We start from the raw sequence: 15,272 nt of genomic DNA, 5'->3' as shown, positions 1-15,272 counted from the left end.
AAACTTGGTGTATAGGCCTTTCAGATTTAGAAATGGCCACCGTCATGTTGCTATGTGGCCCAGTGAAGCAAAAACTCCCATACTCTGTCTTACCGCCTCTCTTCTTCCTCAAGCAGGACACATACAACAAGGATAAAATTAGGCATAGGGACAATGAAGTAGCACCTGGGGTTTTAGCCTCAAACACCAGAATGGAACTTGGGATAATTATGCTTGACCAAACAGAGGACTTAATTTTCTTAAACTCTACTGACTTACCTCCTTCTCCTAAATCCATACTCAACTTTTGGATTTCACTGCTCTGATTGGCGGAGAAGTACAACTTCTGACATCATGAAAAAGGGGTTCCAGACTCCATATCTATCTATGGCTCACACAACTTCTCACTTGGATGTTTAATACACAAAATGCTTGTTTATTTGACCCCCACCCTCACTCCTGAAATGTGTTTCTCCTCCTGGAGTTTTGATATCTCTAGACACTTAGTTGCTCAAGCCAGAAATTAGGTGGCAGTCATCCTTGATTTCTCTGTTTCCCTCACCTCCTGCATTAGTTACCTATCATCTATTATTAGTTATTATTATCTGTTGTTCATAACAAACTACTCCCAAATTTGGTAGCATAAGATAATGCACATACTATCTCATCATTTCTGTGTGTCAAGAATCCAGAACACCTTAGGTAGGTCCTCTGCTTCACAAGCTCTCACAGGGCTGCAATAAAGTGTTGGCTCAGAACTGTGGTCTCATCTGAAGGTTCAACTGGGAAGGATCCACTTCTAAGCTCCCGTACATGGTTGCTGGAAGAATCCAGTTTCTTTCTGGCCAATGAACTGAGAGTCTCAGTTCCTTGCTATCTTTTGGCCAGAGGATGCTCTCTGTTCCTTGTCGGGTGACCCTCTCTATCAGCAAAAGCCTAAGCCTGTAAGAAGAGTCAGAGGTAGGATGCAGCAATACAAAAGTCACAGTCTTTTATAACCTAATTTCAGAAGTGACATTCTGTCACTCTGTCTTGTTCTTCTTGCTAGAAGCAAGTCATTACATCTCATTCATACTCAAGAGGAGAAGATTACACAAGGGTTTGAATATCAGGAGGCCAGGATTATTGGGAGTCATTTTAGAATGCCTTTCTCACCTCCCATATCCAGAGAACGAGCAAATTCTGTCAAAGCTACTTTTAAAATCTGATTGCCATCTGTCCAGCTCTCTCCTTCTGAATTGCCAATCATGATTGCCTGACAAGACCAAATGTTGATAAATTCTTAATAGCCTCATTCCTACCATATTCCATATAAATTGTGACAACTCCACTCCCCACCCCCCAGTCTCCACCCCTGTTACATGATGCGGCTATTTTATAGCCTACATGCAATAGCAATTACCTTCTAATTATTCTCCTTGTTTCTTCCCATGCCTTCTTCCAAGTTTTAAGACGGGACGACTTTTTTTAAGAAACATAAATTGAATCTTATTTGTCCCCTGTTTAAAACTCTGCAGTGATTCTTCATGGTTCTTTGAATAAGTCTGAACTCCTTACCATAGCATCTAAATCCAGCATGATCTGGCCCCTGACTGCAGCTCCAACTACATCCATCCTGGGGCTCTTTCCAGCTCCAGTGCCTTTCCATCAAGGCCTCTACCATTCCTGCATTTTCCTTGCTTCAGTGTCTTTGTGCTTGCGGTTCCTTTTGCTGAATCCAGGCTCTGGAAGGCACTTCAATATTTAGATCTTGGCCTAAAGCCACCTCCTTAGCAAGACTATTGCGGACTTCCTTTTTTTTTTAATTTTTTTATTTTTTTTTTAACGTTTATTTATTTTTGAGACAGAGAGAGACAGAGCATGAATGGGGGAGGGTCAGAGAGAGAGGGAGACACAGAATCGGAAACAGGCTCCAGGCTCTGAGCCATCAGCCCAGAGCCCGACGCGGGGCTCGAACTCACAGACTGCGAGATCGTGACCTGGCTGAAGTCGGACGCTTAACCGACTCAGCCACCCAGGCGCCCGGAGGACTTCCTTTTTTAAGGAGATAGTGTTCCTCTTATTACTATTTGCCCATTTTGTTTTCTATACAACACTTACTACCAATTGTATGTGTGTGTATACATACATAGACACACACACATACACATATATGAACACACACAGATACACATTACACATACACATATATGTTTATATGTTTCCAAGTGATTATTTATGGACAGTAATATATATATATATATATATATATATATATATGCATGTATATATATATATATACATGCATATATTTTAAGAGAAGGAGAGAGAGAGATTGAGCAGGGGAGGGGGCAGAGGGAGAAAGAGAGAGAGAGAGAGAGAGAGAGAGAATCTTAAGCAGGCTCCACGCTCAATGCAGAGACCAACATAAGGCTCAATCCTACTACCCTCACATCATGACTTGAGCTGAAATCAAAAGTTGGACACTCAACCGACTGAGCCACCCAGGCACCCCTAGCATATATAGTTCTTTTTTTTTTTTTTTTAATTTTTTTTTTCAACGTTTATTTATTTTTGGGACAGAGAGAGACAGAGCATGAACGGGGGAGGGGCAGAGAGAGAGGGAGGCACAGAATCAGAAGCAGGCTCCAGGCTCTGAGCCATCAGCCCAGAGCCCGACGCGGGGCTCGAACTCCCGGACCTCGAGATCGTGACCTGGCTGAAGTCGGACGCTTAACCGACTGCGCCACCCAGGCGCCCCAATAGTTCTTAATTGTATAACTGGATATACCACAAAAACCAAAATATAGAACTTTTCTAACATCTCAGATGACTCTTTATGCCCTCTCCCAGGGGTTACATTCAAGGATAATAATTACTCTAGCTTCTATAATCATAGATTAATTTTGTCTTCTCTTTGAAACATTATATAAATAGAACTATATGATACGTATGCTCATTCAACATATTGTCTGTGAGGTCAATTCATGTTTTTCCATGTATCAGTTGGTTTGCTTGTATATATGTTGGTTTGTTTGATGGGTAATATTCCATTATATGAATATATCATAGCTTATTATTTTTTATTCATTTTACTATTTTTATTTTATTCATTTTTACTATTGAGATAATGAAATTATTTCCAGCTATTATGAACATTTTGTACAAATCTACTGCTGGACATAAACACACATCTCTTTTGAGTATGTGTCCTAAAGTGGAATTTCTGGGTCATACGGTGGGCATTTATTTAGTTTTAGATGCTGCCAAATGGTTTCTGAAAACGGTTGTACCAATCTGCCCTCCCAATAGCACTCCAATTTACTCCACATCCCCACCTATACTTGATCTTGTGTGCTAATCCAGTTTTAGCCATGCTGGTGAGTGTGTAGAATCTTGTGTGACAGTCTGAATTCTCATTTCCCTTGAGCACCTTTTACATATTTATTGACAATTTGGGTATCTTCTTTTGTGAAGTGCCTCTTTGGGTCTTTTGCTTATTTGGGGGTGGGGGTTAGGGCATTTGTCTCTTTCTTATTAATTTGTGGGAGTCCTTTATATATTATTACTATATTACTATATTACTTTTGTCAGATATACATTTTGCAAATAACTTCTCTCTGTGTGGCTTTCCCCTCTTTTAATGGTATCTTTTGATAAAGAGAAGTTCTCAATTTAGTGAAGTCCAATTTTTCAATCTTTTCTTTTATGTTTGGTAGACTTGGTGTTTTGTCTAACAAATGTTTGCCTTAGTCACAAAGAAATTATTTTATTTCATTCTAGTATATAGTTGTATGATAGTACTTTCTCTGATGATGGAAATGTTTTATGTCTACACTAAATGTTGTATATCTACACTATATTAATATGGTTGCCATTGGCCTCATGTGGCTATTGAACACTTAAAATGTAGCTACTATGATTGGGGAACTGAAATTTTTATAATTTTATATAAATAGTCATATTGGGCTAGTGGCTGCTATATTGCATACTACAGATCTAGACACTTTATTGTTCTAGTTTCCACAAGTAGGTATACAACTCATTGTGGGTTATTTTTGTGTATGTGTGTTTGTGTAAAGTATAAGGTAAAGATCAGGATTATATTTTTCTATATGGATACTTAATTGGCCCGCTTGTTGAAAAACCCATCTTCTCTCCCAGTGCACTCCCAATAACTTTTCATAAATCAGGTGAACAGACTGTAACAGAAATGAAGAATGCCTTTGATGGGCCCATCAGCAGACTAGACGCAGCTGAGGAAAGCATCTCTGAGCTTACAAACATGTCAATAGAGACTCCTAAAACTGAAAATAAGACTGAAGGAACAGACAACCAAGACATGTGGGATATCTACAAAAGGTGTAACACACATGTAGTGGGAATACCAGAAAGAGAACAAAAGAAAGAAAGAAGCAGAAGAAATTCTATAAGCAAAAATGACTGAAAATTTTCTCCAAATTCATGTCATAAAGCAAACCACAGGTCAAGGAAGCTCAGAGAACACCAAGCAAAATAAAGGTCCGAAAGACTACACCTAGGAATATCATATTCAAGCTGCATAAAATCAAAGATAAAGAAAAAATTTTGAAAGAGGCCAGATATAAAGAAATGTTCTAACTATAGAAGAGCAAAGATAAGAATTATGTCCAACTTCTCCAAAACCTTGCAGGCAAGAAAAGAGTAAGTGTAATACATAAAGATTTATAAGAAAAATTTACCAACCTAGAATTCTGTATCCTTATAAATTATCTTTCAAAGGTGAAGGAGAAACAGACCTTCTCAGAAAAACAAAAATTGGTAGAATTTGTTGCCAGATCTGCCATACAAGAAATGTTAAAAGAGTTTCTTCAGAAAGAAGGGAAATGTGGGCCCCTGGGTAGCTCAGTCAGTTAAGCTTCTCACTTTGACTCAAGTCATGACCTCGTGGTTTGTGAGTTCCAGCCCCGTGTTTGGATCTGTGCTGACAGCTCAGAGCCTGGAGCCTGCTTGGGATTCTGTGTCTCCCTCGCTCTCTGCCCCTCCCCCGTTCACACTCTCTCAATATAAATAAACGTTAAAAAAAATTAAAAAAAAATAAAGAAGAAAGAAAGAAAGAAGGAAAATGATATAGGTAAGAAAAAAAATCAGATCTACATAAAGAAAGGAAGAGCATCTTTGATGCTTAAAGAGGGAATAAGGTAAAATAAAAACTTTTTTTCTTATTCTTTATTGATCTTAATAAAGCCAGTTTGTTTAAAATAATAATAGCAATATGTGTCTGATGCTTAGAGGTATGTATAAGTGAAATGAATGGCAGCGATAATAAAAGGAATGGAAGGAGGGCATTAGAAATATTTTTTTACTGTAAGGTACTTGCACTACTTGTGAGGCAGTATAGTGCTGTTTAAGAGCAGACTTGGATTAGTTGTAAATGTATATTGCAAATCCTATTTTTAGAAAGAAGTATAATTGATATACTAAGGGAGGAGGGAAAATTTAATTATGTAATACACTTGACTAAAACCACAAAAAGCAGAAAGGGAAGAGAAAAAAACAGGAATAAATGAAAAGTGCAATGAATCAAAAACAGTAACAAATAGAATACATTTTAATCAAACTATATCAATAACTGCTCTAAATATCAATTGTCTAAATACACTAAATACAAGATTTTCAGTGTGAATCAAAAAACAAGACCCAACTATATGTTATATGTAAGAAACCCACTTTAAATACAAAGACATATAAAGATTAAAAGTTAAAGGATGGAAAAGCAAAGGGGTGGAGAAAGTTATACCATGCTAACACTCATCAAAAGAAAGCTGGAGTAGCTACATTAATTTCAAAAGAACCAGATTTCAGAGGAAGAAAATTATCAGGGGTAAAGAAGGAAATTACATATTGATATATGGGTCAATTGTTTAAGAAGACATAACAATCCTTAATGTGTATTCATCTAAGAAAAGAGCATCAAAATACGTGAGGCAAAAACTGGTAGCAATGCCACAAGTAGGTGAATCCGCTGCTATAGTTAGAGACTTGACTTTACCAGCAGTCTGTCAGATATGGACACATTCATCAGGCAAAAAATCATTAAAGACATAGCACTTTTGATCCATCTATAATTGACATCTATAAACTACTTCATCCAACAAAAACAGAATACACACTGTTTTCAAGCTCACATGGAAGATTCACCAAGATAGACCACAGTCTGAGCTATCAAATGCACCTTAACAAAATTAAAAGAATATAAATTATTCAATGCCTGTTCTCAGAACACAATGGAATTATGCTAAAAATCAATACAAGAGATAACTGAAAAACTCTAAAATACATGGAAATTAAACAACACACTTTTCCAAAACACATGGGTGAAAGTAGAAATCTCAAGAGAAACTTTAAAATATTTTGAACTAGGGGCACGTAGGTGGCTCAGTCACTTGAACATCTGACTCTTGAGTTTGGCTCAGGTCATGATTTCAGTGTCATGGGATTGAGCCCCGCATTCAGTTCTGCACTGAACATGGAGCCTACTTGAGATTCTGTCTCTCTCTCCCCATCTGCCCATCTGCCCTGCTCACAATACTCTCTAAAATTAAAACAAACTATATATATTTATATATATAAATATATATAGTTCAAATATATATATATTTGAACTAAGTGAAAATGGAAATACAACTTATCAAAATTTGTGGGATTCAGGGAAAGCAGGGCTTCGAGGGAAATTTATAGCATTTGATGCATATATTAGAAAAGAGAAAGGTGGAAAACCAATAACCTAAGATTCTACCTTAGGAATCTAAAAAAAGAAGAATAAATTATATCTAAAGTAAGATAAAAGAAATAATAAAAATTAGACCAAAAATCAATGAAATTAAAAGGTGCAAATCAACAGAGAAAATAAAACCAAAAGCTGTATCTTTTTTTTTTTAATTTTTTTTTCAACGTTTTTTATTTATTTTTGGGACAGAGAGAGACAGAGCATGAACGGGGGAGGGGCAGAGAGAGAGGGAGACACAGAATCGGAAACAGGCTCCAGGCTCCGAGCCATCAGCCCAGAGCCTGACGCGGGGCTCGAACTCACGGACCGCGAGATCGTGACCTGGCTGAAGTCGGACCTTAACCGACTGCGCCACCCAGGCGCCCCAAAAGCTGTATCTTTGAAAAGACCAACAAAATAGATAAACTGCTAGCCAGACTAAGAAAAAGAAAAGACATAGATGACTCATATCAAAAATGAAAGATAAGGTATCACTACAATTTCCATGGATGGTTTAAAAGATAATGAAAGAATACTGTGAGCAACTTTATGCCTGCAATTTGATAAACCAATTCCTTGTAAATAACAATCTTACACAACAACCACCAGAAGAAATAGATGAACTGAAAAGGCCTATAGCTACTAAAGAAATCGAATCAATAATTAATAAACTTCCCCACTCCTAAACCAGATATTGCACTATAAACTAAATAAAATATAAATTAAAAAATAATGATAATTAGTAAACTTCCAAAACTGAAAACACAAGGCCCACGTGGATTCATGGATGAATTCTAACAAACACCGAAGGAAGAAAGTATGCCAGTTGTCTCTAAAATTCTTTCAGAAAATAGAAGCAGAGAGAATGCTTCCTTATTCTATCAGGCTAGCATTACCCTAATACCAGAATCAGAAAAAGACATACAAGAAAACTATAGTCCAGTATCTCTCATGAACATAGATACAAAAATCCTCAAAAAAATTAGCAAATCGAATCCAACAGTGTATAGGAAGATTTATACACTATGAACAAGTGAGATTTATTCCAGGTATACAAGGGTGGGTTCAACATTAAAAAATCAACTAATGTAATTCATCATGTCAACAGGATTTAAAGAAAAAAATCACATCAAATGTCAATGGGTGCAGAAAAAATTCAACACCCATTCTTGAGAAAAACTCTCAGAAAACTAGAAATAAAGAGACTTTCCTCAACTTGATAAAGAACATTAACAGTAAACTACAGGTTACATCGTACTTAATGATGAGAACTTTTCCCACTAAGATCAGGAACAAGGCAAAGTTTTTCCCTCTTACCATTCTTTTCAACATCATACTGTAAGTCCTAGCTATTTCAATAAAACAAGAAAAGAAAATACAGGTATGTGGATTTGGAAAGAAGAAATGAAACTACTTTGTTTAAAGATTACATAATTGTCTATGCAGGAAATTCAAACGAATAGACAAAAACTCCTGAAATTAATAAGCAGTTATAGCAGGAATGCGAGATACAAGGTTAACATACAGAAGTCAATCACTTTCCTACATACTAGCGTTGAACAAGTGGAATTTGAAATCTGTAAACACAATACCATGTATAATAAATAGCACCCTCCAAAGTGAAATATGTAAGTATAAATCTAACAAAATATGTGTAAGATCTATATAAGGAAAGCTACAGAATTTGATGAAAAAATTCAGAGAACTAAATAAATGGAAAGATTCCATGTTCATGTGTAGGAAGGCTCAATGTTGTCAAGATATCAGATCTTCCCAATTTGATCTATAGATTAAATGCAATTCCAATCAGAATACCAGCAAGTTATTTTATGGATACTGACAAACTGATTCAAAAGTTTATATGGAGAGGCAAAAGACTTAAAATAACTTGTATAACACTGAAGGAGAAGAACCGAATTGGAAGACTGGTGCTACCTGACTTCAAGACTTACTATAAAGCTACAGTAATCAAGACATTGTGGTATTGGTAAAAGAATAGACAATAGACCAATGGAACAGACTAGAGAGCCCAGAAATAGACCCCCATAAGTATAGTCAACTGATCTTCGGCAAAGGAGCAAAGACAATACAGTGAAGCAAGGATAGTCCCTTCAACAAATGTGCTGGAACAATAGGACATCCACATGCAAAAAAAAAAAAAAAAAAAAAAAAATCTATACCTAAACCTTACAGCCTTCACAAAAGTTAACTCAAAATGGATGTTAGACCTAAATGTAAAATGCCAAACTATCAAACTCCTAGAACATAACATAGGAGAAAACCTAGATGACCTTGTATGTGACAACACCAAAGGCACAATCCATGAAAGAAATAATTGATAAACTAGACTTCATTATAATAAAAAACTTCTGCTCTGCGAAAGACAATCTCAAGAGAACTGGAAGACAAACTACAGACTGGAAGAAAATAATCACAATAGACAAAATAGATCATGGACTGTTATCCAAAATATACAAAGAACCCTTAAAACTCAACAATTAAAAAAAAATCCCATTAAAAAATGTCATCGCAGAGCCTTGCATGGGGCTCAAACTCACAAATCTTGAAATCATGACCTGAGCCGAAACCAAGAGTGGGACACTTGACTGACTGAACCACCCAGGTGCCCCTAGAAGGTATTCTGTTATGTGAAACAAGTCAGACAGAAAAAGACAAATACCACGTGGTTTCACTTACAGATGGAATCTAAAACATAAAAGAAACAGACAAATAAACAAAGAAACAAACAAACTGAAAACAGAAATAGACTCATAAATATGGAGAATAAACTAGTAGTTGCCAGAGGGGAGGAGGTGACGGGGATAGATGAAATAGGTGAAGATGATTAAGAGATACAAACTTCCAGTTATAACATAAGTAAGTAATGGAGATGAAAAGTACAGCATACAGGATATAGTCAATATTGTGATAACTTTGTATGGTGACAGATGGTAACTACACTTATTGTGGTGAACATTGTGTAATGCACAGAATTGTCAAAACACTATGTTGTACACCTGAAAGTAATATAATATTGCATGTCAACTATACTACAATTAATAAGTAAAATTAAAAAAAAAATAAACCAAGTCCCCTCAAAGAGTGGCACCCTGATAGAAATCTAGAAAACAATCCATCTCACAGAAGATGGGGAAGATATAGCCTGTGTTGACTGTGTTCCTCAGATGAGGAAAATAATATGAGAATTTTTAACAACCCACTTTCACATAGGTTTCTGTGAGGCAAAATAATAATAATAATAATAATAATAATAATAATAATAACTAAAAATAAATTTAAAAAAGAAGAAGAAAAAGAAAACATCCAAGGAGAAATATTAGGTTAAAACAACCAAAAAGTGGTAGATAGTCCAAGTTCCAAAAGCAAAAGCAAACTTTAATTGGCAAAACACACTTAAATCTTAGGTATGGTGGGCTGAAGAGTGATTCCTTAAAATTTGTCTAGTCATAACCTCAGACTATGACTTATTTGGGAATAGGATCTTTGCAGATGTGATTAAGGATGCCAAGATGAATCACCTTGAATGTAGGGCGGGCCCTCAATCCAATGATTGGCATACTTATCCTGGTAAAGAAGAAGAGACGACACAGGGAAACACAGATACATGAAAGAAGAAGCCATGTAAATATGGAGGCAGAGATTGAAGTCATGCTGACACAGCCAAGAGACGCTGTGAGCCACCAGAAATTGGAAGAGGCTAGGAAGGACTCTCCTCTGCACTTCCGAGAGAGCATGGCCCTGGTCACACCTTGATTTCAAATTCTCGACATCCTGAAGCCTCAGACAGTAAATTTCTGTTCCATAAGCCACCCAGTTTGTGGTAATTTGCTATGGTCACCCTAAGAAACGAATACACTAGGTTTCAGGAAATTCACACACATAAAATTCCAAGGAACTTGATTTCATCATCCCAAACTATAAAACACACATATAAAATAAGTTATGATGGGGCGCCTGGGTGGCTCAGTCAGTTAAGCATCCGACTTCGGCTCAGGTCATGATCTCATGGCTTGTGAGTTTGAGCCCTGCTTCGGGCTCTGTGCTGACAGCTTAGAGCCTGGAGCCTCTTCAGATTCTGTGTCTTTCTCTCTTTCTCTGCCCCTCCCCACCTCACACTCTGTCTCTGTTTCTCAAAAATAAATAAACATTAAAAAAAAATAAATTATGATAGAAAAAAAAGAATCAACATAAAGAACAAAATGTGGAGAACAATCTGTAAAAAGGACAGGCATTGGAATGGTCACTGTGCAAAAGAACATAAGTATGTGCAATGCCTTTTTTACAAGAGAGGTTATGGAAACTACATGTAGGTATAAGAGACTACCAAAAGGGAGAGGGAAGATTTGAAAATAAAAAAGCATAACTTCTAGTAATACAAAATTTGTAATAATAAAATTAGAAGCCCAACTTAAAAGTTAAATTGCATTTAAAATCTAACTGAAAAGAAAACTCAAAAAAAAGGAAGATGAATAAAAAAAGATAAGGAACTTACGAAAATGTAGTACAAAGAGATAAATAAATATAAAAACTTAAGTGGTTTTTAAACTAAAGGAAGATAGATTTAAAAAAATGAAGATAAGGAACTGATGAAAATGTAGCATGAAGAGATAAATAAATATAAACACTTAATAGGTTAAAAGACAAAAAGGATAGAGTGAGAATATTTACTATACTTTTTTTTTTTTAAGTAGACTTCACACCCAGCGAGAAGCCCATCGTGGGGCTTGAACTCACGACCCTGAGATTAAGACCTGAGCTGAGATCAGGTGCTTAACTGATCAGATGCTTAACTGACTGAACCACCCAGGCACCCCAATTTAATATACTTCTAATTAAACTTCCAGAAGCTAAGAATGGGGCAAAAGGGGGCACTGTTAAAAATGAAAGAGGCTGAGAATTTTATAGAACTGTAAAAAGGTACAAATCCTTAAATTGATAGAGCATAGTGAGTTGCAAATGGGATAAATGAAAAGAAACACAGGCCTATATATATTTCAACAAATACACAGAACATAAAGGAAAAACAAGGAAACTTCAATTTGCAGAAAGAAAAATCTGTGTACCTGCAAGGGACTGAAAGCCAGATTTCTCATCAGCCATAACATAGACAGAATATAATGACGTGATATTTTCAATGTGCTGAAGAAAAATGTATGAACCTGGACTTCTATGCTCTGAAGAATAGTCATTCAACTTAGAGGGCGTAAACGTAAAAAATATTAAAAATATTAAATCAGTTGGGGAATTGGTTAATGGACTGAGGCTGGAAGAATTTTGAGGCACATGATAGAAAAATCTTAGATTTCTTTCAAGAGATTATTGGTAGAAATATGGATGTTTGAGATGTTGCTGGTAAGCGTTCACAAGGAAGTGAAAAGAGAAGGTGTATATCGTCTCAGGGAATACTTAAATCGTCATAAACAGAATGTTGATACAAATAAAAATGCTAAACAAACTGTTGATGAGGGCTCACGGGGAAATGAGAAACACATTACGGAAAAGTGGAGGAAAGGAGATCCTTAGGACATAGTGTTAGAAGCTTAGGTGAATTGCCTCCCACAGTGACACGCAAAGCAGGATTTGTACTCGACGAACTCTGATACTTAGTGGAATGTTGAAGGTACGGACTGGTTTCTTCTGGCTGCATTTAGTAAAATGTGAGAGGCAAGAAATAAATTTAGGGAAGAACTGTTTGAAAAAAGGTGGAGGGGAACCAGGACTTTTGGGAAATTCTCAGCCTCTCCACTTTGCAAGAAATGGAAAAATTTAGAAGATTCAGTGTAAGGAAACTATACTCGGGAGAGAAAGTCATGGATGTGGCTGGACAACATGTTGCTAGTACCTGGAAAGGAGCATATATATTTGGATATTCCACTGCACAGAGGGCTCTTCAAAGAGATTAGGTGTGTGACTCATGGATATCCTCAGTTGTCTCTGCAGAAGCCAAGCATGGAGATGATATTGTCCAGCAAAGACCTGTGTTTAATAGGATGAATTCTCACAACTCACATGAGAGACCCACATGGTTTTTGAGAACGTATCATCAGTAGAAACACTGCCAGCTCAGGCAGAAAGATAAGACTAAAGGAAAGAAGGCCATGGGACCCCCAACATTCTACAGGCAGTAAACGGGTTACTAAAATAACTCCACTGCAAACATGTGCTCTCATTTCAGAAAAAGAAAAGGATAACTCAGAAGGCAAAGCTGTGGGCTCAGAAGGCAGAGCCGAGCGCCACAGAGGATTGTTCTCAGGCATCGCAACTAATGGAGTTTGTCTAGCTGGATCAAAATTGCTCGGGACCTAGAATCTCCAGAAGGAACCAGCATTTCTGACACGTTGGCTTTAGCCCAATGAAACAAATTTTAAATTTCTGGCTTCCAGAACTGTAAGTGAGTGCATTTCTGTTGTTTCAAGCCAATAACTTTGTGGTAATTTGTTATAGTAGCAATAGCAATCTAATACAGAGGGTACAATGCAGTGCACAAAGTCTGGAAGTGTACTGTCCGGAGAGTATTCAGTGAATGAATAATAAGCATATACTTTGAGACGAAGGAAACTGAACTCAGGAAGGAATAGAATGTAAGAAGCAGAGGTGGGTTAAGAAATATGGAAAACAGGAGTGGCCGGGCGGCTCAGTCGGTTGAGCGTTTGACTTGGGCTCAGGTCATGATCTCACAGTTCATGAGTTCGAGCCCTGCATCAGGTTCTGTACTGATAGCTTGGAGCCTGCTTTGGATTCTCTGTTTCCCTCTTTCTCTCTGCCCCTCCCCACTCATGCTCTGTCTCTATCTCTCAAAAATAAGTAAAAAGTTTAAAAGAAAATAAATAGGTAAAACATATTGACAAATATTTTAAAAAGTAATATTTTGGAGGAGTTTTATAATCAGGGTGCGACTAACATCTATAAACAAAAACATGAAAGATCGATTGAGATAGTTCAGAAGAAAGTTAAAAGGTTAAGATCCCTGCTCTGCCCAGAAAGAGGATAGAAATACTGTTTATATTTTTCCTAATAAAACCTAGATTCTTTATGTTCTTTATGTATAGAATCTAAAGCTAACTTTAAAAATGTACATATAAAAATTGAGGGTACAGGTGAACATAAAATATTCACTGCAACATTTCTTTTAACTCTTTTGTTTGCTTGAAAAATTTTGTAATAAAATATTGAGAGGTGAAAACCCACAGTGAGATTTCTACCAGAATAACTAAAATCAAAAAGTCCGATAATATTGGGGCACCTGGGTGGCTCAGTCAGTTAAGCGTCAGACTCTTGGTTTTGGCTCAAGTCATTATCTCAAGGCTGGGGGTTTGAGCACCCCTGATGGTCTCTGCACTGGCATCATGTAGACTGCTTGGGATTCTCTCTCTCCCTGTCTCTCTGTACCTTCCTCACTCTCTCTCTCTCAAAAATAAATTTTAAAAAACTTTAAAAAAAAAGTCTGATACTATCTAGCATTGGTGAGATTGTGAAGCAACCAAAACTCATACCCCAGTGGTAGGAGGATAAATTGGTCCAAATACTTTGGAAAAATTGCAGAATCTACTAACAAAACGTGTGCATAATCTATGCCCCAGAAATCCCACTTGCAGGTATAATGTATATTTAGTAGAAATCATATCTATGTGCACCCAAAGCTATGTAAAAGAAAGTTCATGGCAGTTTCATTTATAATTGCTAAAAGCTAGAAATAATCCAAATGCTCAACAAAAGGAGAATGGATGCATAGTGGTACATATTCATTTGATGGAATACTATATGGTAATGAGAGTAAATAAGCTACTACTACATGCAATTATATGAGTAAATCTGATTAACCTAATATTGAGTGAAAGAAGCCACATACAAAAGAATCTAAATCGATTGTGTTTGTATGAAGTTCAAAAACAAGCCAAACTACTCTTGTTCCACGTCAGGATACTGGTTTCCTCTGGGGAGGAGAGAGAGGTAGTGATTGGAAAGGGGATAGAGAGGGAGTTTGGGGGGTGGTGGTCATGTTCTGTTTACTGATCTGGGTGGTAGGCATGGGCATGCTTGCTTTGTGATCATTCATCAAGCTGTGCACCTGATATGCTTTCTAAACTAAAAAAAAAAAAAAGTATCGTTTTAAAAATTTCAAGGTAATTGCTGGTGATTTCAAAAGAGACACTAGGATCAATACTCAAGGCAGGATGAAAGATCTTCCAGTTATTTGGAGGGAACTGAGTTGAGAGGACACTGGAAAAGAGCCTTGGGAGTGGCCATGTCATAGGTGTTCCCTGGGCTCTGCAGAGTAAGAACACTAAGGAGGAACCCATGGCTGAGATCTTCAGAGCAGACAAGAAGAGGTAAGCTTCCTTGGCCCTGGAGTGGGTCACAGCATGGCTGAAAGTTCTATGTCCTGAGAAGGGCACTAAGTTGAGCAATAGAGACCTATCAGGCCCATCCCCTAGTATTCACAGGGTCTGAGGCAAGAGTATAAATGGAGACCTACCTACCACCTGCTGAAATATTGGGCAGTCATAAGCGAAAGTAACCACTGTCAAATAACATGTGCTCTATG

The sequence above is a fragment of the Felis catus genome, chromosome A2, assembly GCF_018350175.1.
Source record: "Felis catus isolate Fca126 chromosome A2, F.catus_Fca126_mat1.0, whole genome shotgun sequence".
NCBI classification, from domain to species: Eukaryota; Metazoa; Chordata; class Mammalia; order Carnivora; family Felidae; genus Felis; species Felis catus.
The sequence above is the reverse complement of the archived record's forward strand: the minus strand, read 5'-3'. Positions refer to the sequence as shown.